The sequence below is a fragment of the Triturus cristatus genome, chromosome 8 (assembly GCF_964204655.1).
Source record: "Triturus cristatus chromosome 8, aTriCri1.1, whole genome shotgun sequence".
Taxonomy (NCBI): domain Eukaryota; kingdom Metazoa; phylum Chordata; class Amphibia; order Caudata; family Salamandridae; genus Triturus; species Triturus cristatus.
In genome coordinates this window covers 1,585,153,576-1,585,181,197 of record NC_140591.1, presented here as the reverse complement: position 1 = coordinate 1,585,181,197, position 27,622 = coordinate 1,585,153,576, and positions in this window count along the sequence as shown.

The window sequence follows — 27,622 nt, the reverse complement described above, 5'->3', positions numbered from 1 at the left end:
GAAGCCATATTGGACTTTTGAAAAAAAGGAATGCGCTTAACGCCATCTTTCAAGTTTTCCCAGTATAACATGCCCTAATATTTTTGCTGTGGCATCTAACAATGAGATTGGACGACAGCAAGCAGGAAGGTTCCTGTCCCCATTTTTATTATATATCGGTACTGTAATAGATTCCCTCCAGGCATAGATTGGGGCATCCCTCACAACAGCTCTGAGCATATTTGAAACTAGTTCTAAGTTTCATTTATGCATGTCTATAGGGTCTGGAGCCTTTCCTGGTACTGCCCTCTGGATGGCCTTGGCCACTGCTGCTATATCCATAAAATCATTGAACCAGTTCCCGCTAAAAAATGAGAGGGTGGATATGTGATTCCAGAAAGAGGTCAGCCAACAGATTAGTGGGGTTAAAAATGGGAAAAAATGACTTACCCAATTTTGTTCTGAGATATGGCAATCTATGCCATAGGCCGGGCCATCTGAAAAACAAGGGCAATGTATAACTTCCCAAAAAAGCCAGCTCTCTTTCAAGTGGGCTCCTTCCTCGAGATGTTCCCAGGCTTTGGCTCAAATGTTCCTTTTTCTCAATTCTATCGCCTGCTGTCCTGATTACCTCAATTTTTCATATCAGAGGCCTTCCTAAGGGCTTTGAGTGCTAGCGTACACTCTTGAGTTAAACCAAGGATGGAGTGGGCGGATTATAGATGGCTCATTCCTTGTTAACAAACAGGCTGCAGGGCCACAGATGCTGTATAATGTTCTAAGATCATACTAGCTCAGCATTAGTAGATAGGCAGCAAAAAATATATTGACCAACTTCATTAATCAGGTCCTTAAGAAATATCTGTGGGTCAATACGATCCCATTTAAAAAAAAAAAAACTTTGTTTTATTGAGTTTCTCATAAAACATATTAGAAAATAGAAAAACAACCAGTGCAAAAATACAGAGCACAGTCCAATAGAAATATTGCTTCCTTACATCCAGCCCACAATATATGCATCAGAATAATACCATGACATGTAGAGATTAGGAGGATTAAAAACCCACATTTAGACTAATAAAATGAGTCTAGGGCATTGCCCAATGTGCTGATGAAAACAGAAGGGTGTAAATCATTACACTTGGCCATCATGGTCCATACATGGCATGAGCAATCGAATGAGAAATCTCACTCCTCAGTGCCCGAGCCCCCCCCCCGACCTAGGGGCAGATTTACATGAACTGACGCATCTCTGCATATTAGCAGAGATGAGTCAGTTAATTTGCGTCACGCAAAAAAAATCTTGCGCCACCATAGATTTGTCGCATTTACAATGCGCCACACCATGGCGCAAGGATTGGCAGTAAAGGCAACACATTGCTGGAGTCATGTCATGTCGCAAACACGATGCAACTCCAGCAATGCTTCAGAATTGTATTGTATTGTATGCCAAATTTATAAAGCGCATCTTTCATCCATCGGGTATCTTGGCGCTGTAGCACGTGACATCAACACCCACAGATGGAAAACGGGGGTGGATTGGCAGTAAACGTTCTCCATCATCACGGGATCAAATTCTAGGGAACAGCCATGATGTACAATCTTGTAGATTTCACTGCGTCACTTTTACGAGGCTTTCTTGTGACTTAACACCCACCCTGCATATATTATACCGGACACAGGTATAATATGACACAGGGCTTTAAACGTGACGCATCTCCATAGATGCGTTACGTTGTAAATGTGTTGCAATGTGGCACATTGTTAACAACGCCACTGCATCACAAAAGTGACTCAATGGCGGCGTAAAAGTGTCGCAAGGGGCTTGTAAATCTGCCCCCTAGTTTTACCATTCGCACTGAAGTTATTAAGAACCAACCCTTTAGGTCCTGTTTTCATCTTCGACTTTCTCATCAGTATGAGTGAGGCGCATGTGGGCCTTCTCTGGTGCTCCCCATTCACAAAGATCCCTAAGCCATGAAGTCATCTGCCGCACCTATCTCCCATCCACCCAATAGCTATTCTTCGTTTCACTAAGCGTAAAGCAAGCTGGGCCGAACTGTAAGGGATCTTTCAGCCCTTGAGCTTCACCTCCACTCCCAAGAGTCAAAACAGTGGGGTGAGGGAGACCTCCAAGCCAGTCGCTCTCACAATGGCTGGCACCACAGCCATCCAGAAACTCAGAATCCCAGCGCAGCGCCAAATCTAGAAATGAGGCCCCCAGCTCACCACATCGCGCCCAGCTAGCCTCTCTCAGGGGGTCTACTCTGCTCAACTGCCTCTGGATCCAATAAGTGCAGTGCAGGAAATTATAATACATTCATTTGAACCTGTGATTACAAGACACCCATCTCACCTGGTCAAATGCACGAGATTAGCCCGCATCTGTGACAGACTGCCCTAATTCCCCAGCCCAGGTCCCTCGCACTGCCCACTCCTTACTCTCCATGTCTGCCTGCACCACACCCAAAACAGGGTCATTAGATGCCACCCGTAGTAAACAGACATAATATCGAATTAAAAATATCGACAGGACAGAATATCGAGTTTTTAATATAGAATGGACAGAATATAGAATTGCCAAAATATAGTGGTGAAGAATATCGAAAATCAGGTAAGAAATATCGATTTAAATAATATAGAAGTAAGTAATATCGACAGTCATAATATAGTTGTTAAAAATATCGATTTTTTTTATAGTGTTTTAGGTGTTAGTATATGTGTTAAAAGTATGTATCAATTTTGGAATGTATGTTTGAATATTTTTAAAGTAATGAATTTGATGTTATTTAATTTTTGTGTAATTTAATTCCGTAGCGGGTTGTGGGTTTATAGGGGATTAGGGTGGGAAGTAATTTAATTATAGTACATTAAATAATAATTTTTAGGAATTATTAATTATTTTTAATTTAATTTTGCGTTTTACTTCTGTAGCGGGTTGTGGGTTTATAGGGGAATAGGGTGGGAAGTAATGTAATTGTTATTAGGTAATTATTAATTGGTATTGAAAATTAATTGGTTGTTGATTAATTATTAATTGGTAAATATTTTGTATTAATTGGTAATTAATTTGTATTATTTGTTTAATTGATAATAATGTTAATTGTATTAATTTATTATTTGTAGCGGGTTGTGGGTTTATAGGGGAATATGGTGGGAAGTAATTTAATTGTAAATAATTAATTATTGAAATAATTTTTGTATATTGATAATGAATTTGTTATTAATTAATTATTAATTGGTATTAATTGTATTTATTAATTTTTGGTATTGAAAATTAATTGGTTGTTAATTAATTATTGATAGGTAATTAATAAAAAAAAATATATTGGTATTTATAATTAATTAATTATTAAATATTGTGTAATTGGTAATTCATTTTAATACTTTTTTTTGGTATTAATAATTAATTTATTTTTAATAAAATATTACATTATTATTTTCCCTACCATTGCACTCACTGGAGTGGGAATAGTAATTTTTACCCCTACGCTATCCAACGCTTTCCCTACTATTGCACTCACTGGAGTGGGAACAATAATTTTTACCCCTACGCTATCCAACGCTTTCCCTACTGTTGCACTCTTTGGAGTGGGAATAGTAATTTTTACCCCTACGCTATCCAACGCTTTCCCTACTGTTGCACTCTTTGGAGTGGGAATAGTAATTTTTACCCCTACGCTATCCAACGCTTTCCCTACTATTGCACTCACTGGAGTGGGAATAGTAATTTTTACCCCTACGCTATCCAACGTTTTCCCTACTATTGTACTCACTGGAGTGGGCATAATAATTTTTACCCCTACGCTATCCAACGTTTTCCCTACTGTTGCACTCTTTGGAGTAGGAATAGTAATTTTTACCCCTACGCTATCCAACGCGTTCCCTACTGTTGCACTCTTTGGAGTGGGAATAGTAATTTTTACCCCTACGCTATCCAACGCTTTCCCTACTGTTGCACTCACTGGAGTGGGAATAGTAAATTTTACCCTCCCGCTATCCAACGCTTTCCCTACTGTTGCACTCGTGGGAGTGGGAATAGTAATTTTTACCCCTACGCTTTCCAATGCTTTCCCAATTATTGCACTCTCTGGAGTGGGAATAATATTTTTACCCCTACGCTATCCAATGCTTTCCCTACTGTTGCACTCTTTGGAGTGGGAATAGTAATTTTTACCCCTACGCTATCCAACGCTTTCCCTACTGTTGCGCTCTCTGGAGTGGGAATAGTAATTTTTACCCTCCCGCTATCCAACGCTTTCCCTACTATTGCACTTACTGGAGTGGTAATAGTAAATTTTACCCGCCTGCTATCCTATGCAAAAAATATTGAATATTTGTAATTAATATTACGTTAATATATATATATTAATTATTTTTTTTAACTTACATTAATTATTTATTAATGTTAAAGTTATTTAAGTATTTTTAAGTATGTTTCAGTTAATTATATGTATTATTTCATTAATTTTACATTACCTTTAAGGCATTTAAAAAATTCGATATTTTGACTAACTATATTTTTTACAACGATATTTTGGATTCTATATTTCTGTACTTACCTGTTTGGAGATAGGCATTCGATATTTTGGCATTCTATATTTTTTCCTCTATAGTTTGGTAGGTCGATATTCTCCTTGATATTTTGTCAGTGATCCGCCACCCGTCACCCCACTGGAGTAACCCGCCGAGCAATACGATCCACTTATATTCAGCCTCCCCTATTTACAGAAAAACTTAAATAGTAGTCAATTCTAGAATAGGTACCATGTACACAGGAGAGGAAAGTACATTGCTTAACTCTCGGGTGTAGAAGGTACCAGAGTCCACTAGGCCATAATCTTTCAGTAGGTCTTCTAATATTGCCCTATATTTGGCATTGTATTTGTCCAGCATTCCAGACCTGTCTATATATGGGTCCCAGGCCAAGTTCCAATTGTAATTGTAATTGGGATTTCTAGAGCGCATAATCACCGCCAGGTCTCTAAGCACTGTGAGAGAGTGCCCAGCCATGGCACGTCTGCCGGAGAGTGTGTTATGATTTGGTTAGGTTGTGCCCCAGGCTTCCGCAAAGAGAAGTGTTTTTAGCTTCTTCCTAAATGGGAGGAGGGCGGGTTCCTTCCGAAGATTTGCAGGCAGCTTGTTCTACAGTTGTGGAATTAAGGTGGAAAAGGCTCCGCCTCCTTTGGAAGAGGTGCTAAAGCAGGGGCAGGCTAGCGAGCCTGCATCTGAAGATCGGAGGGACCACTCAGGCGTGTAGTTTACCAGCCGGTCTTTAATGTAAGTTGGGGCCTGGCCATAGATGGCTTTATGCGCGATGCATAGGCCCTTGAACCTGGTTCTCTGCCTGACCGGGAGCCAGTGCAGCTGTTGCAATAGGGGGTGACATGGGCCCTGTTTGGGAGTCTGAAAATCAGTCTGGCAGCGTCGTTCATGATCACCTGGAGTTTAGTGAGCAGCTTTTCTGGGAGGCCGATATACAGGGAGTTTCCGTAATCCAGTCATGACGCTATCATTGCCGATACTGCCATTCTGAGTGCTGTAAAGGAGAGAAGGGGAGTGAGTCTCCGTAGCTGTCTTTACAGGCCCACACATTTTCCGAATACGGCAGATACCTGGTGGGACATGGAGAGCTTAGCATCGATGTTGATGCCCAGGCTTTTTACGGCCAGGGCTGGCTTGGGATTTGTGCCCAGCTCTAGTGGGTAGAAGAGGTCGCTCCAGGGATTGGTGTCCGTGGTGACGGCCAGTACCTTAGTCTTGTCAGGATTCATTTTAAGGCAGTTGGCGGTCATTCAGTTGACTGTGTATTTTAAAATATTTTGCATTCGTGTGTGGGCAGAGGGAGAGTTGTCAATCTGAATGATGATTTGGGTGTCGTCCATGTAGTTGAAGACATGGCACTCCATGCGAGTCAGTGCGGCCACCAAGGGCTGAAGATAGGCATTGAACAAAAGGGGTGACAGCGCTGAGCCCTGTAGAACCCCACACGTAAGTTTGCCGGTGTCGGACAACTGGTCGGCCAGTTGTATTCTCTGTGATCGGTCTGTTAAGAAGGACATGAGCCATTGGAGAGCGGGTCCCTGGATGCCCATCTCTGAGATCGGAACCAAGACTTGGTCATGGTTGACCGTGTCAAATGCCGCGGACAGGTCTAGCAGGACCAGGGCGCATTCCTTCTTGTTGTCAGCCATGAGCCTGAGTTCGTCCGTCACTGCCAGCATTACCATCTCTGTGCTGTGGTGGGCCCTAAAGCCTGCCTGTTTAGTTTGCAGTAGCTAATTTACCTCTATGTGATGTGTCAGGGTTTTCAGCACGTGCTGTTCCAGCACCTTTGCCAAAAAAGGGAGCTGGGAGATTGGCCTAAAATGTTCCACTCTCCACTACTTTAGTGTGACCAAATTCCATAAACAGTCATGAGAGATATGAAAAAAGGCTGTCCTGTCTTAAATGGAGACCACTATAACTGTGGCTTCCATGGTCTTTAATTTTACAAAAGAAATCTGCCCATTGGGTCTGTCCTTTTTTTTGTGGATGGCGTATGAGAGAGATTTCCGAAAGAGGATAGCCACTCAACATTTCTTGGGTGATGAGGTAGACCGTGTGGCCTGGGAAGAGTTAGCAGTCCCGTCAAGAAGGTAGCTACTAACTACTCCACCAACCCAATCCCTCCCATGCTTGTCTGATCCAGCCGTACATAGATGGGTCTCTTGGAGGAGGGCGATATCAGGCGCTTTATTGGCTAGTTAAGAGAGGGTCTTTTCTTCATTTAATGTATGGTGTCAATCCATTGACATTAAGGGAAGCAATGCAAGGTTTTTGGGGAGGGATGTTCTTGTCAGTGTGGCGGCCATTTCGGGGGTCACCAGTGGGCAGTGCTAACACAGAAAGTGAACACAGCCGGGAAAGGGGGGGCAGATTTGGAGACTTGGCACCTCCTTGATGTAGGTTGTCTGAAAATATGTGAGCAGGTATTTGGTTGAATGAATGCATGTATATATGTATGACATGTCTCTTTCCATTCACTATTTGCTTCCTGTTGTATATCTGACAAGACGGCAGTATGCGGGAGAAAGGGAAAGTTTGGAGATGTTGGCAGCTTTAGGAGTGTGCTCACACTCTGCCTTTCCACGGGCTGCACCCAAGGTGGGCGAACTCTTAGAACCTTAGAAACTGGCCGGATGGACCCTTATGTGGGAATATCTTGTCAAAGTCCACATTTATTGTCTGTGTGCCGTGGAGAGAAGGACGCTTCCCAGCATGTGAGGGACATAATACTCGCCTTTATAGAAGGTTCGCCACTCCTTCTGATGAGTACAGGCCCCAGCTAGGCCCGCAGCATACAAGGGTTCGCTCTCCTGTAACGGAAGCTAGAAGGAAGTTGGCACGGAAACTGCAAAGTACAAAGACAAAGTTTATTAACCCTTAAGGGTGGTCCTACAATCCATACAACACTCTTCAGTATTGCATAGAGTAGCACAAAGAACTTGCGCACATAGTCCCCTTTTATACACAACAGAGGGGCTCATAAGTGGGTGGATACAACATGGAGCAAAATGCATTACCTTTTATGGGCATTTTCGATACAGAATCAATATGTGGGCGGAGTAACTAATTTCCTGAGCCCGCGAAAACATGGTCAAACATGGATTAACTGATAACAGATGTGGTCAAGTCTGGGCATGCGCCAGACGGACAAAGGAGCTATTTATAGACTGTTACTGGGCAGATTGTAGAGCAACTAGCAGAAAGATAGGACTCGTCTCGTGCAAAGCACGTGGAGACATGACAACACAAAATGGAGTACAAACATTAGTCAACATAGTGAGGGAAACTTGGCCCAACTAAGGGGAATTAATGTCTTTGGTGAATGCTTAATCACATCGCTGTTTCAATTTTCAACAGACGACCCTTTCAGCATTCACTGAAGACATTCGGTTTATTAGGATAATCATCATATATGTCAATTTTCATCATTTCTTCTACTTCCTTAGTTAAATGTTTCTGATAGGTGACATTGGCAATAGCTTTCTTATCAGGAATACAGAATGACACACATAGGGAACAGAGCAAAGGACCACATTGGACACAAATGCAACAAGAAATCAGAATTGCTACGATAATACAGAGACCAGTTAAAACCTTCCCTCCCCATGTAGTAATCAATGCCCAAAACCATCCAGAAAAGGTCCAAGTGCCATTTTCTGTATGGATTTCAGCTGCAATTTTATGCAATTTATTGATAGCATTATAAACTGATGGCGTGTGGTCAGGAATAAACACACAACAACTACTTCCAATAATTTTACATGCTCCACCTCGGTCAGCTAACATAACATCTAATACCATACGATTCTGTAATGCAACAATTCTAGTAATTTGCAATTCTTCCGTAAGATTCCCAAGAGCAGCAGCGGTCTGATTTGTCACAGCCTCTACAACTCTTGTTAATCTTCGAACTTTCCTACTATTTAGGGCAGCTCCAACAAAGAAAAACAATCCTAAGTTGAAATCAATATACTGTTGCAAACTCGTATCAGTTTGATCGACATCATCAATAGATAGAGTACGTCTATACCTATTTACAGTCACATTATTCAACAACCTCAAATCTTTATGATAAGATGCAGGTGCCAAGAATACAGGAGGTAATAAGAATGCTACATAACATACTCCGGACCAACCGGCTGGCAAACGATAATAACCCTTATTCCCACATACGAAGTATGTGTTATGGGATGCTAAGAAAGTACTGTTATTCAATCCATCAATGTTCAGGATAATGATACAGTCACTAACACCAACAGGAATATAACCCACACTCTGGACACACAGGTTTGCTTGAGCTTGTGCCACTTGAATCACAAATTGTTCCTTCCATACAGTGTCTCTAGTGTTCGTGAAAATGTAGGGGATCGATTCATTGTCTGGTCGATACTCTTCCCATTCCCATATCGTCCCATTCGCTTGTGGGTAACCATCTTTATCTTGATGACATTCCCTATTGAGTCTAAAGAGTAATCGTCCCACTGTAGGTTTCCGGGTGGCAAAAAGCAAAGTATACCATGCTCTACAAGAGCCATTATGAGAAAAGGGAAGAGGTATGAATGGCGTTCCTCCTTTCTTCTGATGAGCTGGCATCATACCACATATCCAACAGTTCGTGGCATTTGTAGCAACATGGGTATGATGCAACATCTGGATGAAAGTGTTATTCAGATAAGACTGACGATGCTTCAATTCTTGATACGGAAGGGTATAAAAGTAGTGCTCTTCAGGCACTGGAGTGGTCAAAACAAGCAACTCACGGGCAGGAGTCACATCCTCAATAAACCATGTGGTTATACCAACAATAGCCACAATGATAATAAAGCTTGTCGCACAAAGAATTTTTTTCGTCTCCATCTTGTAGTAAGAAGTCAATATCTTCCTGAAACTAAAAGGTTGTCAGAACTCTTCCCCATAGGCAGCCGTTGATTTCTTCACCAGCGGGCCAAGACGGGTGTCGCTATACTAATGCAGGGCTGACCCCCCCTCCTTGCCACATTGGCTCTCCGTTTCACTAACCTAAGGGCCGTTCTGACAACTTTGGATACAGCAATCACTTTCTTGGTCTGAGGTGATATCTTCTTCTTCCAGGAATCACCTGGTCCGGGAAGAGCTCCTCAGTGTCGTTCGGTTCCACAGCACGGCCTTTCTCCGCAGTCAGGATTTCTCGATGGTCGGTCAACACAGCAGGCTCCACCAATCCAGACGGCACTTTGCGACAGTGCAAGGAGTGGATCCAGTTCTTCCGATTGGAAACCCGCACAGCTGTCCTCGTTGCGAGCAAGACTTGCTCAGGACCAACCCATCTCGGCTCCAAACTGTTCGTCCTTTCGAAGACTTTTATCATCACCTGATCACCAGGTCGGAGATTATGGCCTTCACCGGTGGACCGATCAGGGAGCACCTCTCGAACCTGTTGATGAATAGAAACCAAATTATCCGTTAACTGTGCCAGATAATCATTCATCATTACACAAGGTACATCATACACGGACTTAGGTTTTGGTGGACCCCAAATATTCATTGGGCGTCCAAATACGATCTCTTAAGGTGTGAGACCGGTTCGAGAATGCGGTATCGACCTAATTGACAAGCGTCTGGCCAAGTCAAAGGAGTCGAAGCTTGGATCTTAGCGATCTTGAGCTTCAGAGTACCGTTATACTTCTCAACCAATCCTGCAGACTGAGGGTGAAATACTGCATGGAACTTCTGGGTAATGCCTAGACCCTTCAGGACATACTTTATAACGTCTGCTATAAAATGAGGTCCGTTATCACTCCACAACAATCTGCAAACACCGTATCGAGGGAAGAACTCCTTCAATAGCATCTTGGCTGTAGTCATTGCAGTATTGTCTTTCGTAGGGTATGCCTCAACCCATTTGCTGAAGGCACAAATCACTATTAAAACATACTTCAGATTGTTACAGCGCTCAAGCTGGATGTAATCCATCTGCAAAACCTCAAAGGGTGCAGTAGGTGTCGCAAATCCTCCTGCTGGAGTTCGGGTACCCTTTCCCGGGTTATATCTCAGGCAAATCATGCAGGTCTGCACTACCCACTTTGCCGTACTAGCGATCTCCGGATGCTCCCAAACTCGTGTGAGTAATTTAACAATTGCGGAAGCTCCGACATGCGCTAGTCCATGTGCCATCTGAACCATAGGTTGTACGAAGGCTGTGGGTAACTTCCATTTATCCATCTGCTTATTTCTCCAACATCCTTCGTCATCTAATTCTCCATCATTGGACCATTGCTTCCGTTCCTTATCGGAAGCGGTCCTCTGTATTTCCAGCACTTCTCTCCTAGCATCGTGCCATCTTTCTGCCTGCGACTTCACAACATACATTGCAGTAGCACCAGGCTGCATCGCAGTCTCTCGTGCCACCCGGTCTGCCAAAGCATTCCCTTCTCCAACTTTATCAACCACTTTCTTATGGGCACTACATTTAATTATAGCAATCTTCTTTGGGTATGTTAATGCAGTGAAAAGGTTGTGAACTAACTCCCCGTACATTATCTGCGCTCCATGTGACGTTAGAAACCCTCTCTCCTTCCAGAGTAGGCCGAAATCGTGCGCTACTCCGAAGGCATAGCGACTATCTGTATAAACATTCACTCACAATCCTGCACTGAGCTCACATGCTCGTGTTAATGCTATCAGTTCCGCTGCCTGAGCTGATTTCTGCGGTATGCGTGCTGTCTCCACTATTGTTTGCAGTGTGGTGATTGCATACGCTGCTGAAGTCGTACCATCTGGTAGCTTCAGGCATGATCCGTCCACCCACAGTTCTCCATCTACATCTGTAAAGGCCGTATCCTGGAGATCAATACGACCCTTTGTCTGTTCCTCAGTCACAAGAATACAGTCGTGTGCTTTCCGTGCTTCAGACTGAGTTTCCGGGAACGGCAACAATGTGGCCGGATTTAACGTTACACACCTCTTTAACGTAATATGAGGAGCCAAAAGCGTCAACTCATATCCCGTTAAACGGGCACTGGTCAAATGCTGCGTCTTTGTCTGATTAAGCAGGGCATCAACAGCATGGGGGACTAATACCAACAGTTTGTGAGATAACACAATTCCCTCACTTTGACGTATTGACACAGCTGTCGCCGCAACCGAGCGAAAACAACCGGGCAATGCTCGGGCTACAGGATCAAGTACGGCCGAAAAATATGCACAAGGGCGCTGCTTGTCGCCGTGCATCTGCACTAAAACTGATAATGCACATCCATCTTTCTCATGCACATACAGTGAAAAGGGCTTCGTATAATCAGGGGTCCCTAACACTGGTGATGAACAAAGGGCCTGTCGCAATTGCTGAAATGCAATTTCACACTCATTTGACCAGGGAAGAGGAATTGGTGTGTCCTTTGTCAAAAGGGCTAACAATGGTTTAGCTATGTGTGAAAATCCCAATATCAATTGCCTACAAAAAGAAACAAGACCCAAAAATGCCCGCACGTCCTTCTGTGTGAAAGGCACTGGTGTGTCCAAAATTGCTTGAATACGATCTGGCGTGAGTGCACGCCCCTCCTTAGACAAAAGGTGACCCAAATAAGTCACCTTTGGTCTACAGAATTGCAATTTCTTCTTCGACACCTTGTGATTGTGAGATGCCAAAAAAGAAAGCAAGGATAACGTACTTTTCTCACACAGCTCAGGGGTGTCAGCCGCCAACAAGATGTCATCGACATATTGTATAAGGGCGACACCCTCGGGCAGAACAAAGGAATCCAATTGCCTTTTCAATGCTTGACTGTAAATGCTAGGGCTTTCTGTGTAGCCCTGAGGAACTCTACAGAATCTATAAGACCTATTATTCAAAGTAAAACCAAAAAGGTATCGGCTATCGGGATGAATAGGGATCGAAAAGAAGGCATTTTTCAAATCAATAACTGAAAACGTGGTCGCCGTTGGCGGGACCAAAGTGAGCAACGTCGTGATATCAGAAACCACTGGATACTGAGGTATCACAATCTTGTTCACTTCCCTTAAATCAATGATAAACCGATAAATTCTGGCATCCGTATCCTTCTTCAAAATGGGTAAAATAGGACTGTTGCAAACATTATAGGGAACTTCTTCCACTACCCCCACTTTAATCAAATCCTGCACAATCTGAATGAGTGCCTCCTCCCCCTCCTGGGAAATGCGATACTGAGGGAGGCGCGGTAACACCGCACCCTCCTGGACACTAATATGGACCGGTGGAATCACCATCTGTCCCACATCAGTATCTGAAGTAGCCCACAAAGAATGAGGGAGGGAAGCTAACACAGTATCCTCCACGACCAAACACATCCGGTCTGTCATCGGGTGATTATCATTTAATATCACACGTACTCCAGCGGGGGAGCAGCGGATCGTAGCTCTGAAGTGCTTGAGCATATCAAGACCCATAATGTTATCAGGCGTGTTCGGGGCAAGCAGAAACGGACAGGGTGCAGAAAAGGGATCAACATGGAATGCAAGGGGTCGGGAAAGAGGGCTTCGAGAGAGTGTACCATCAAACCCTACCGATGTAACCATTAAGCCAGATGTGGGAGCCCTCGGAACCAATTGTTTTGACAGCACACTGCGGGTCGCTCCTGTATCCACTAGGAACCGATCAGTAGAACCCAAAACATTTGCTGACACATAAGGACCCTTCTGATCAACCGGCACTTCAACTGATTCTAACCCCCATCCAACGCATTCCTATGCATGCTGCGAATCATGGTACCCAGAGCGGTCAGTCCCTGACATTTGATACTGGTGCTGTCGATCAAATACATTGGGTCTATCTCGCTGCTGCGCGTTAGGTTCAAAACGAGCACGATCAGTAGAATTCCCTCTGAAATTCGAAAAGCCCCCTCTACCCTCTACCTCTCGGTGGTCCCTGACCACGTCCCTGACGAGATGCATACAACGCCGGACAATCTCTGGCCCAATGGCCCGACTGTTTACAATACGCACATTGATTCCTATTTACATCTGACCGACCCGAAGGGGGACCATAGAATCCTCCCCTACCTCTGTCGACACCCCGGCGAGGCGGACCATACACTTGTGCTAACATCACCTTTGTTTTCAAATCTTTCGATTTCTTCTCCTCCTGCCCCTTCGCTTCTTGTTCCTGACGCTCATAATACTGAGCCATAGTCAAGAGGGATGCCGGAGACGAGGTGGACCAAGAACTTTCACTCGCTTTTAAACGAGCTGCTATTCCCGGTAATAAATTTGCCACATATTTATCCACAAAAAGATGGCGACCCGTATCATCGGTAAGTGACTGACCACTGAAATCATGAAACGTCTCCTCAAAGCGCGTAAAGAAATCTGAGACTGATTCATCAACCTTCTGTTTACACGATGCTAACATATTCCAGTCAATCTTTTTAGGGGGAATAATCGTTTTCAACTTAGTCAAGATAGCAGCAGGAAGATCTAAAATAATCCGCGGTGGTTTTTGCGCGGGTTTTCTCTCCCTATCCTCATCCTCAATCTCAGACCACCTAGCCTTAAAAGCGGGAACATCATCCACCTTTCGCACAGATCTCCACATATCCGGTGGTAATATGAGCCCAAAGAACAAATCTATATCTGCTAAAGTCATAGTACAAGAATTCAAGGCCCCTTCGACCTCTTCATAAAAGGCCGCTGGGTTCTTGCGGGGGTCAGGCAATGCATTCTTTAATGCCATAACATCAGCCCTATGCCAGGGAGTATAGACCCAATTATACACAAAATATCCCTTAGCATCGGCGGAAGTAATATCCGAACTAGTACCCGCTCCTTTAGGAGGAACATACAAAGGTGCTGCCTCTCGCATCGGTTTAGCATGCACTAGTTCGCTCTTATCTGAGTGGGAGGTAGATGACTGGTCATCGCCGATACGTGGATTCGGCTGCTCCTGTTCCCCTGCCTTTAGGCGCGCTCTCTCTTTAAGGTCACTCGCCGCGTCCCGTAATGCAAACAGCCGTAGAACCGCATCAGGTGCCTTAGAGGGAGAAAAAACACCGTTACGCAATGCTTTAGCATCTAATACTACATCATCAGGCTCAAAAACTTCTGAATATTTCCGAAAGGCAGAAATCACTTCATCAGAAAAGTGGCCCAAAAAATACAACTTCTCCCTGTCCTGCCACTGTTCCAAAGAATCCAATAACTCAGTAAGGGATAACTTGCCCTTAAATGCACGAAGAGAAATTTTCCGAAGCTCACCCATACGATCAACTGATAACATAGACCGCGTGTCTACCTTATCGGAAACCACTCCAGAATCCTGTGATCTCGGGGCAGACGCGCCAGCATAAGGAGGCGGAGAACGATCTAATAAATAAAAATCATCTTCAAGATTAGTAAGGACAGGATAAAGTGGCTGGCGGACAGCATATTGACCCGAGACTTGCAACCTACGCTCTTTCTCTTGTCTCTCCGCCAATTCTCTTTCCTCCCGGCGCTTCGCTTCCTGCGCTCTCACATGATCATTCTTCCGTTGCTCTTTATCGATCAGCGCTTTCTCACGTTTCTCTCGCTCACGCACTTCCTTCACCCATAACCGTACACACTCAAACATGTCTTGCCGAGCACGGCGTTTACACATGCACTGTTCCACATACTCAATCTTATGCATATCAAACGATCCATACAAAGGCCATCGTAACTCAGGATCCTTTTTGGTGTATTTCCTCCACACTGTGCTGTACATTATAGAGGAAAGACCATGCTTCACATACATATCCCCATTAGGAGTCCCCTCTGGGGGGGCTGGAGCAGATTCCTCGAGGTTTAACCGGTTTCCAAAGCAGCAGCACCACTTACGGAGTGCGCTAAAAGCAGGCATGCTCAAAAATAATGCAAAATATGCATTATTATAAAAAAAAATGGCACTTAAACTTTGCGCCGTTCAAATTTACCCAGCTCCGGAGAAATATCTCCACATTACCTGCCTATATGTGTTGCAACGCATATATTCTCACAATAATCAATACAAAATATGACCGGTCATCACAAAACCAAACTCAAATAGCCAACCCAGGCTTCAAAACTCGGAGCAAGTACCGTACAACGGTTCTTACTAATCAAGAGTGTCCAGGTTCCAACTGCCAAGTTCCACAATTCGCCCAAACGGCTATCGCGGCAAACCGACAGAAGAGATCTCAGTCGAGGACCGGCGCCACCCAGAAGGTCAGTTCGGAAGGAAAGGAAGAAAACCTCGGGATGCCAGGGCTAAAAGACGCCGCTGGCAGTGATCACATCCCTGGCCAAATTCCTCACCTTCGCCACGACCAATCCTTCGAGCATCCGAGTCGCCGATGAGCCCCACGTGACGGGCGGCAATTGATGAGTACAGGCCCCAGCTAGGCCCGCAGCATACAAGGGTTCGCTCTCCTGTAACGGAAGCTAGAAGGAAGTTGGCACGGAAACTGCAAAGTACAAAGACAAAGTTTATTAACCCTTAAGGGTGGTCCTACAATCCATACAACACTCTTCAGTATTGCATAGAGTAGCACAAAGAACTTGCGCACATAGTCCCCTTTTATACACAACAGAGGGGCTCATAAGTGGGTGGATACAACATGGAGCAAAATGCATGATCTTTTATGTGCATTTTCGATACAGAACCAATATGTGGGCGGAGTAACTAATTTCCTGAGCCCGCGAAAACATGGTCAAACAAGGATTAACTGATAACAGATGTGGTCAAGTCTGGGCATGCGCCAGACGGACAAAGGAGCTATTTATAGACTGTTACTGGGCAGATTGTAGAGCAACTAGCAGAAAGATAGGACTCGTCTCGTGCAAAGCACGTGGAGACATGACAACACAAAATGGAGTCCAAACATTAGTCAACATAATGAGGGAAACTTGGCCCAACTAAGGGGAATTAATGTCTTTGGTGAATGCTTAATCACATCGCTGTTTCAATTTTCAACACTTCTGTGGTGGTTTTCACGCTTGTCTCTTCACCAAGCATTGCAGAGGATCTCTCACCCTACACTGGACACTCCATCACCATCTTTGTTGAGGTTAGCAGCACACACTAGTGGACCCGCTGAGAGAGCTGAAGGAGTCTCCACTGGCGGCATGTTCCCTAGTGAAAGAACCCTAGACAAGGTGGCTGGACGGCAGGAGATGAGGATAGACAGCCTGACTCTTGCTGGTATTTCAATTACTACCCTCTAAATTAGCTCCAAACTGCTGCCTAACACCTGCTGTGCTGCAGCCCCGCTTCCTAGACTAGAAGCCCCCTCGTCCCTGAGACAGACCATCCCAGAACAGTAGACATCATAGTGCGCTTGGGAGTGGCCTTGGTCACAAACCGGACTGCGGCTGCCTCCAGCCCGGCTGCTGGTGGCATCTCCATCACCCTCTGTGAGGTTCTCTGCCAATCCCCTGATAAACGCAAGTTTCTGACACAGATCTACCAGGTCTGCCCTCATCAGTCTGTTATGATGTAAAGAGCTGTTGTGTGATGCCAACCTGATGCCAGGAGAAGGAAGACTGGATGCAAAAGACACTAGTCTGAAGTGAGCTGCCTTTGCCACAAACATGTCAGCTCCAAGCGATCAGTCGCCATTGAGCTCTCTAAGACCCTGCGTGCAGTCTTTTTGCATTCAGCCGAGCTCTTGCTGCCTTCAGCTACGATTTTCTGGCTCATTGTCCAATTCTCCTCTCTGCGGATTTGAGCAATTTACAGCTTAAAGATGGCTGCCGCTGTAACTCAATACAACCTCATTACCTTTAGAAAAGAACAGCGTGTTGTTGATTTTCTGCTGAGCATGGATTTTGGTTGGAATGCAAATTAAGGTCTTTCAGTCCATGGCAGGGCTCATCCTTTGTGTCAGTTCTTTTTTACTACGTTCTGCTGTTAATTCTCTTTTGCTGCTGAATTATTTATATATTTGCAGTTTTATATAGCTCATACTAGACACAGAAGAGCACTTTACAAAGCACAGCTTTCAAAAACACAGTTAACCTAAAAGTATGCAATTATTTGCTACAGTTCAACTGGGAACAAATGCAGATTGCTGAGTAGCTGCTTCTATTTGTCCTCTGGATCACAGAAGCACTAAAAGGTGGATGCTTGGCTCCTGAACGTTTGATGGCCTTGGAAGCAGAAGTAAAATCCACCCACCTGTGCATATGAGTTCCTTCTGCAATTTCAAAAGCAGTGATACTCTGTTCTTCAAATGCACTAAAAATAACCATCCTCTTCCATCAAAAATGTCATTTGAGATGTCATCAGTCATGTCCTAAATGATGTCAAAGAACATGTCATGGGTGATGTAATATGTGAGGTCCTAATCAGAGCATGGCTGGGGTGCAAGTTATAGTTCGTTCTGCTAACTATAACTGGTGACTTTCTGTGTTTTTTTTTGTTCAAAATATTAATGTTATCACTGACATATTCATCCAACAATCATGTTACTTTAACCTTTCTTTTCTTCAGTGAATTTCTAAAGTTTAAAAAAAAAAAAAAACAGATTTTATCTTTTTACCAGACCTAACTATAACATACATATCCTTTGTTTTTTTCAGTGAATTTCTAGTTATTTTTAAAATATTACATATGTAAAACCAACCGCCCGCTGTGCATGATGGCCCTGCGTGGCACGGGTGGTCCACAGGGCCTGACCTGTAGGCAGGCCCTACTGCAAGCTCCCCAAGGTAGTTAACCACACACTATGCATGCCCTTTGGCTGTGCACAGCAGGGTGTTGGCAACAGGGCCTGGCCTGCCGGGCCAATCCACCTGAAGCCTGCACTGTTGCATACTATTAACGGTGAAGGGGTGGAGCCAAACAGCTGGAGATCGTGGGTGATTTGGCACCTCTGCATACTCAGCAGCAATTAAAACGAAGAACCGTGGACTCAGCCCTCAGACTAGGAGATGACTAGAAAGAACCCACTAATATTGGACAGTCACTAGAGAAGAGATTGCACTCCAATAAATCAATGATGCATTCACCTCCATCAGTATTTCAGATCATTTTTCAATGTTCAATTGTAGAGTAAACGCACTGTCCATCAGCCTGTAAAATAACCGGAACACCATTGCATACTGCTTATGTGGAAGGGGCAGGGCAAATAGGCAAAGCTTGTAGTTGATTTGACGCTGTATTGTCAAAATGGAAAGGGCCCACACAACCCCCCATCCTCTGAGACTTTAAAAGGCCCAGGGGACCCCATCCCCCAGGCCATATTTATTTAAGGAGAGGGGCCCGTGTGGCCCCCCCAACCTCAAGTCAGCTCTGGCCTTAGGGACCCCATCCCTAGGGCCTCTATTTCATAGTGGTGGGTTCTCTGGTGCCCACTCAGGGCACCCACCATAGACAACGTTGGGGGTCACAGGGACAGCCCCAGGACCCCCGCAGCTTGAGCCGGCTCCCTGCATGCTGCGGGAGCTGGCAGTGCTCCCACCTGCAGGTAGCAGCTATTTATGTTATCTGGATCTGTTTCACTGCCCGCAACAGTACGGGCAAGAAAACATATCAAAAGTCTGCTCCGAGCTGGCCAGAGCATTTCTAGGTTTCGCTTGCACAGCACTTATGCTATGCTCGTGAAATCTATTGTTTTAATATAAACTTAAAAGGGATTTACATCCCCCCTCTCTTTTTTGACTTTTCATTGGTTCCTGTGCTTGCCACTTACCTTTCCTCCATTTGTATTGGCTGCAGTATATTTTGCTGCATTTACCAATGCTTGTTCCTCGTCTCCTTCTCTTATCAGTTTCCCGTAGCCGAAAAACTTTTATCATCCACTTTGGTGGAACAATTTTTTTCATGAAGTTTCCCCGATTTCAGCTTCTTCGTCTTGCAGGAGATTTATATAGGCAATTTGTCACTGGGAAAGATTAATTGATTTGCCCAGGATCACAGGATGTTGCACCACTGATACTCGAACCGGGATCCGTAGCTCTCGAATCAGCATTTCTGGCCACTGCGCTACATCCTCTCTACTCCTGTGATACATGTAAGGGAGCTCTTTCTTTCCAGCCTGTGATTCTTAATAACAGCTCGTTATTCACGGCAGAGGCGAAACCGATGCATTACCAATGCTTGTTAAAGCTCCTGCCCGCTGAAAGCAGACTTTGTGTTTGATCCCATTTGGTGGGAGTTTTTAAACTTTTCTTGTTTATTATTGGCTGCTATTATTAAGGGCAATTAAAAACAGAGAAGCATAATCGGAGCCTACAGTCCTGACACAGAATTGATTCCCCAGGGTTACACTTCAGCCTCCCAGAGTTTTTTAAGAAGTGCTAATCGTCTTCCTTATGTCAAAAGTGTGGCAGTCCTGAAGCCATCTTAATTGAATCAAACTGATAAAACTTAAAAATTTAATTCAGAAAGGAACAAAATGAGGGGGCTCATTTTGTCATAGAAATTATGGTTAGTATTGTAGAAAGCAAAATTAGGATATGTTTTAAATGCATTCTCAAATATCTTCCCCTTCTATTCATAAAAACATTCTGACATGCAGACTGAAACATGCACTTTCAATACCAGGAAGTTAACTCCCTGGTGATCAGCAGCTTTATCACAGTGTTCCAATAAGCAACTAGAGTGCTAACATACTGAATTTATGTGGCACACCTGAACGCCATCTTGATGGAATTGAAGTGGGAATCGGAAAGCATTTTCTACTGAGGATAGTGCAGTATATGAGGATGGTAGGGAGCGTAATAACAAAAAGTTTTCCCAAGATGGCCGCCAGGGAAAAAGGACCCAAATGTAGCACAAATATCACATACTCACACACACACACCCCAATGTAGCCCAAGCATACCCCGATCATAGACATGTGCAAAAAGCTTATTATTAATTTTGTTTGCAGTTTTATAAATAGCTGACTTGACCTGAAGGTATTGTAGTGCTTTACATGAGCATCAGTTACATTTCACAAGGACACATTCATTTTGCTTTTAGGCATGAGAATAATAATTCATTTGCCTACAATCGCAGGACGAGCTAACTCGAAACTCAAACCTGGTTCTCCAGTTGCAAAGCCGGCAACTCTGGCCATAATGCCACATCATCTCCCCTAAGTGCCACAAATAATCAAGTGATCAACTGGAGAAAAAACATAAAGATAGCAAATAATTTAAAAGTGCTTTTTCGCTATTTGAGAACTCAGAAACTGTGTCCTCATTTTAGTTTTTAGAGCACTAACCATAATTTCCATGGGAAAAATACCCCTTCATTTTCGTAATTGCTAAAGCAAATAATTTAGGTTTTACAGTTGTGATTACATCAACATGACTTAAGGCATGCTACACATTTATAATAAATATAGAATGTTAGCAATCTAGTTGTTCATTAGAACCCTGTGGGGAGGTAGAGGTCAGAGGGCACGAACTCAGACAATAGAGTGCAGGGAGGAGGGGCGGAGGCAGCAGGTTGACCACGCTGGGCAGGCGGGAGGGGCAGTGGCAGCACAGGCGACAATGAAGGGCAGGGAAAGGGGGGCACGGACAAAAAACCAACCATGCAGGGCAGGCAAGCTAGGTTGTGGCAACTCAACGGATCATTGAGGGCAAAAGGGAGAGGCAGTGGTAGTACAAACATACATGCCAACAGAACCAATTTAGACAGGATACTACCAATGTTTTTAATCCCAAATGGGTTTTATTTTACCTGTCTCTCCTCTTTTTCAATGTAAGTCAATGTGGGAAATCTATTCTCTAGATTTTTATTTTCAAAATCTCCCTCTAAGTACGAAATGTTGCATGTAGGGTGCATTAGACCATGACGGACAGGATGTATGGGGTAGGGACTTGGACTCGAACAACAGAGGGCTGGAGGGAGGTGAGCAGGGGCACCAAACTCACCATAAAGGGCAGGTGCCAAGGGTTGCAGCAGCAGCACAATATATCACACAAGCAAGTGGGAGGACAGTGCAGCACCACAGACCATAGAATACAGTAAGCAGGGCCATGCACATAGACCACAGAGGGCAGAGGGGAAAGAGGCAAGAGCAACGGGCTGACCATACCAGACAAACAGGAGGGGCAGTTGCAGCACAACGGACCATGAAGGGCAGAAGGGAGGGTGCAGGGGCAAGCCAACCGACTGTAAAAACAGGAGGGAAGAGTTAGGGGCCCACATATGGAAAGTGGAGGGCAGTGAATAAGGAGGCAGGGCAGGAACATCAAGGTGACCATGCAGGGCAGACGGAATGGGCACTGGAAACCAACACACCATGGAGGGCACCAGGGGAACTATAATAGCATACACACAGACAGAGGGAAGCAAGCTGACCACACAGGGCAGGTGGGAGGGTCAGTGGCAGCACAAAAGATCATAGAGGGCAAGAGGGAGAGGTGAGGGGAGAAGGGAGGTGCAAGGGCTGGACTAAGAGAAGAGTGGGCAGGGGAAGGGGACAGGGGATTCACAACAGACCACACAGGGCAGGCAGGAGGAGCAGTTGCAGCACAACAGAGCATCAAGGGTAGAAGGGAGTGGTTGCACATAGAACCATGGAGGACAGGAGGGAGGAGATAAGGGCAATAAACCTGGATAATCGAAGGCAGGGTGGAGGGGCAGGAGAGCAGTGATGGGGCATTGACTTAGGAAATGGAGGGCAGGAGGAGTGGCCAGGAACATCAAGCTAACTGGACGGTAGTGGCAGCACATCAGACGATGCAGGGCAGGAGGGAGGAGGCAGGTACATGACTGGGAGAACAGAGGTCAGGGAGGAGGTGGGTGAGGTAGCAATCTAACTGTGCAGGGCAGGGCAGTGGCAGAACATCGGCCAAACAGGCCTGGACTGAGGGGCAGGGGTATGGACTTGGACAATGGAGGGCAAGGAGGAGGGGGATAGGGGCAACAAGCTAGGACGGGACAGCACAATGGACAATGCAAGGTCAGGTCCTGTGTCCAGCCTGCCCCATCGTGCATTACAATGGACATCTTACTTTACATTCAAAACACCCTAGAAATTCACTTAAAGTGATCTTATAGCTAGAAATTGTAAGAATATCCAACTTTACATTTAGAAAAGTAGAAATTCAATGAAAATAGAACGGTTAAATGGATGTTATAGTTAGGTGAAAATGTCACGTAAAACATACCATCTGAAACGTACAAAAATGTAAATGTAAATCCAGTATTTGTAAAGCGCGAACAGTTAACCAAAGGCATCCCGGAGCGGGGGGCATCGGGAAGACTAAGCAAGTTATTGCCCAGAGTCACATGGTGCTGGACTGACCTGCCGCTGGTGCCGGGGATCGAACCGTGAGCACCAGATTCCAGCGTCAGTCGCCCTGGCTGCAGCGCCTCACCTCTTCCCTGAAGAACAAAAACACTGAAATTCACCCGTTATAGCTATCTCAAGTAACTATAACTCGTACCAAAAAGTAATTATAAAGTGCGCCCTCGCCATGCACTGCTTTTACCTTCGCATTTTAAATCACTCATGACATATTCATTGACTACATTTATAACATCTCTAATCACATCTGAAATACCATCATTGTTGATAATACTGTGCATGTCTTCACTTGCACATGGGAGCCAAATCACGTGGTCCAACTGAAAACACCCTGCATTGGGCGGGAGCATGGGGTCACTGCTTGCTCACACAATGAGCATCCTTGGGTTTGGGCCGATGACAGGCCTCAAGGCCGGGCGTGCTGTGCCTCGTCTCTGTGATGGTGTTGGGTCTGCACTGTGGGCGTGCGGAGTACTATTGGATCCAATTTGCCTGGGTCTAGAGGGGTCCTCGTTCATGCTGCAAATGAGGTGGAGGGATAGGGTAACTTTACCACCTCATTAACAGTATGGTGTCTTTGTCTCAGCAACACTAGGAAGATGAAACAGACCCTCATTGGGGGTCTCACGTTCCCTGACCCAGTCTGTGCCCTTCTTCAGGGTATAGGGGTGCGTGTGCGGTGTTACATAGGCTACTGTTCTGATCAACAAAACAAAAAAAATGTGAATGGATATGCACCATGTGCACATAACAGCCACATTATCAGTTCATTCAATTCACATATCCTTCAAAATTCCAAGGTATTTAACATATTCTATGCAATTAAACCGTTCTAGTTTTCCTTCTGCACGCCGCCCTGGTCTTGGCTCTGACAGCTGTGTGTGATGGATTAAAAAGATGAATCCATGTATCCTGATGTTGTTCACATTTATTCAAATCAAGTCAAGTTTATTGATTCAGCTTTACAGGAAAGCCGTACAATAATGAATGCCTGGCAGGAAGAGAGTCTCCCCACTCAAGCTCGATTTAATGCTACATGAAACCGCAGTTTCTAGATCGCCTTTGGATGGGCGGGCCGCCTGCTCTGTTCAGGAGTGGCTGGTAGCCAAACCCCTCTTCGGTGTTCGATTATGGTACCATTCCGCACCTACCTCAAACATGGGGGGCTATGGCTCAACAGACGGCTTCTTGACGCCCAAGATCACAAGATCTTTGCATGCTTGATTAGATAGTCTGCTATTGCTTTGCTGCTCCAGAGCATTACTGCCTTCTCCCCCCCCATTGTGTGTCCCCCTGTGGGAGAGAGCTTATGCTGGAGGTGGGTTGACCAGTTTGAGGGTGTTTCCTCTGTTCAACGTGTCTTGATTCCCCCTCGAGTGGTACATTGACTAGAGGCACTCCCTCTCTGAGGCCTACATTCTGACTAGGATAACTAAGCTCTCTATTGGGATTCAGTGTTTGACACCCAAGCGGACGGTGGGCTGGTGTCTGGATCTCGGTTAGGGGCGCGTCCTTAGCGCTACATAGAGCCCCCTTGCTATATGCTTCAATCGATGGTCTCTGATTATTATCTAGGTCTTTAAAGGAAATTGGAGGGGTACACAGGCAAAGAGCAGCAGCATCATCGCTCCCTAACACCATTCTTAGGTCTACGCGGTTTTGATGCTGTATATAAGCAGTCTGGGTGCGTGCTAGATTTAAACTAATTTTATGGCGCCACAGAGGTGGGGACGCCATCGGCTTGGGCTGGGCCAGTAGTTGAGCAGTGCCAGTTAGCTGATCGCGTTTCATCCTTTGCCACAGCTCTGGCAATGGGCCTGCACCTTCATCTGCCTTTGGCAAGTGGGGCTGAGCCGACCCTTCCATGTTAGTATTTTGCAGCTGTGTTTCTCCCATGGCTGTCTCTGGGGACCCTTGCATGGCTGCCTTGTTGAGCTGACAATTATGCACCTGGGGGATGGAATCCAAGTGTACATTTGGTGTATATAGCAGGGGTAGGCCTTGTTGGCTATGGTGCCTGAGGCTTCGTCAGCATTACAGCCAGTAGGCGGTACTCCTTCACATTCTTTGGACTGGTCCCCTGTGTAGGTCTCTGGCCAGTAGGGCATCTGTTGATATGGGTGTGCAGCTTGCACTGTTTGTCACAAAGGAGGCTGCAGTAAGTAATGGGCAGGAGCCGAGGTGATTGATGTCTAGGATGGATGGCTGCAGGCTATTTGATGGAAATCCAGGTATGTTGACCGCCTTTCCCACGGAGAGCTCAGGGGATGGAATCAGCACAGAGTTTCGAGCGTTTGAGGATTGCTCGAGGGAGTTTGTGAGATGTCATGCAGTTTTGGATGATTCACGAAGTCCAGAAGCCTTGGTAGCCTCCCGCAAGCATCCTGCCTGGCCCGTTTCCCTATTGGCCATTTGGCTTGGTCTGAATGGACGCATGGACTGATCTGCCCAGTTTTAGATTTATATATCCTAGGAGCAGACCTTTGCGTGGGTTCAGTGGATTCACTTGTAGTCCTTTATGATTGATACTAAGGCATGTGGGACCTCACGCAACTTATTCAGGAAGGGGGAACAAGGGCACGCCTCCTTCGGCGTGGTTGGCTGCGCAAACTTGTTCTTAACAGTTTCCTCAATGCCAGCCATTCTTTAACCTATCCTCGCACTTGCATTCACGGTACTTAGGGTTCCCCCAAATACTTGCATTTGCTCATCCATTTTCAACGCCTGAGAGGACAGCGTACTGGCTATAGAATGTAGCATCCTGCACAGAGCTTTCATAAGGCCTAGTATAGGTTGGGTAGGTCTGTCTCATATTTCATCGGACGCCCATCTCTGGAGCGATTGGGTCCACAATGGAGTGGTCCCCTGAATGTCTATTTGCCTGTTGACCCCCTGATAGCTGTATGTCTACATCATCATTACTCTTCATGGTAATCAGATCCGCATCATTCTAGGGGAAATGAGTCCAATGATGGTGCACCAGAGTCTAATAGGGAATCTAGTAGAGGCCTAGACTCCTGTGTGAGCCTAAGGGTGTTCTTGCACCCCTCAATCTCCAAGCTGCAAGAGGCCTCAACTAGATCGACTTCGTCTTTCGTTGGCCAATTCGTTGGGCTGTTTGAGATGTTGATAGGTTCCTTGGGGGGGTGAAAGAAGGGGTGTTGGAATCTGGTGGACTTCCAACCACGTCACACGGCCACTCGTGGCTTGAGGGTCAGTTTCAGTTTCTCCCTGCCTCTCAGCAGGCATTCCTTCCAGTGCTATGTTGGCTACTTGAGTTACTGGCATTGGGTCCTTATCAGCTGTTGAGACCAGGACTGCGTCGTTGGGAGCCAGCAGTTTAGGCCGCGTGGCAGCGGGTGGCATATCAGACAGTCCAAGTGGCTGCCATTGCAGCAGTAGAGGCCCGACAGCGACTGGGGATATGTCAGTCAGGTCTTTTTCTGCGAAACCACCAAAATAATTTGTGATAGTGTTAGCCGTGGGTGCTTCTGCTTGGGCGTTTTGGTAATGCTGGGCCCATGGGGCATGGTTGCTTGCCTCCGCTGTTGCTCACAGCCCCGTCTTTTGCTGATCTCGGTTCGGTATTGAGGAAAGGAAGATGGCGGATCGTATCCGCCGCTGAAGGACGCTCCCTCACCCTCCCGGGGGTCCGGGATGCCTGCCGCGCTGCTCCTCACCTACGATGACGACTGTATTCCCTATTCAGCCATACGGAAACTAGTTATTCCTCTCATGCGAGGGGGATCTTCAAAATTACAATTTAAAATAAAATTTGAGATATTCAGAAAGCCGATAACAAACTTACGGCTACGTGCTCATCTCCCTTCTGGCTCGGCGAAGAACTGACGGATGTGCCGGCTAACCTGCATCAGCTGTGAGATTCACGGCGCTCGCGTAGCGGGCTTGTTCTCTGCCCGGAGGACGCTCCAGGCAGCTGTGTGCCTCCCGCTGGCGGATTTTCGTGTTTTGCGGCTTTTAAACGGCGAGGCTGCTGACGCCTGGGTGATTCGCAGCGGGGGCGAGAGTGGAATTGCTGCTTTCCCTGAAAGTCGTTTTCCAGGACCCAAAGCGTTTTCAAGGGTGTTGTTCAGAAGAATGCCCCCCCCCCCGAGCTACTCGTCGAGGGCGAACTGGGGCTCAAGCGGAGAGTGATGGCCATTCTGCTCCAATGGACTGCCTAGAAGGTCAGTTTATCTCTGAGACTGATTCTACTGCTTATATTGCTGCTGATAATGTCATAACGTCCTGTAGAGCTCTGCTAGGTAATATTGCTCCAGCCAGTCCAAAAGATCCTCAGGTCGGGAAGCCTATTCTAAAGCTCTTACGCTCGGGGAAAGTTACAGCACTTCTTCGGTCCTGCGGATCCGAATCTGCTGTCCCCCCCACCCAGATGGCCGAAGTTCTTAATGCAGCAGTCAATGAGGGCTGGGGGGGCTCGGAGGAATCTTTGGAGGAGCCTTTGGTTATTCTAAGAAGGGAGCCTTCTCCTGGTGGGGTGAGCTTAGTGGACCCAGTCAATTCTCCTCCATCTGACGCTAAAGCTGGGATTTCCTCTTCAGTCCCAAGATGCACCCTCCAATCCGAGGTCATAAATAGCATATGCGGCGAGCATTCTGATGATTCTAGTCTGTGCATTAATAATAACTGCTTGGTTGACGACACTGGCAATGTAGCTGGCGGCAACAAGGAGCAAGTAAACTCAGTTACGGAATCCGGGAAGGATTTGTCGCCCTCCACGGAACCTGTGCTATTCGGACCTGATGGTGCTAGCACTAGGATCAATAACAACGCTGGGCATACCCCAGGGGGCAATACCCCGGTGAGGATTAAAACCCAGAAAGATAAGGCTCCCAAATCAAATCGACTAGGTAAAGGTGGTAGAGGTCGTGGTG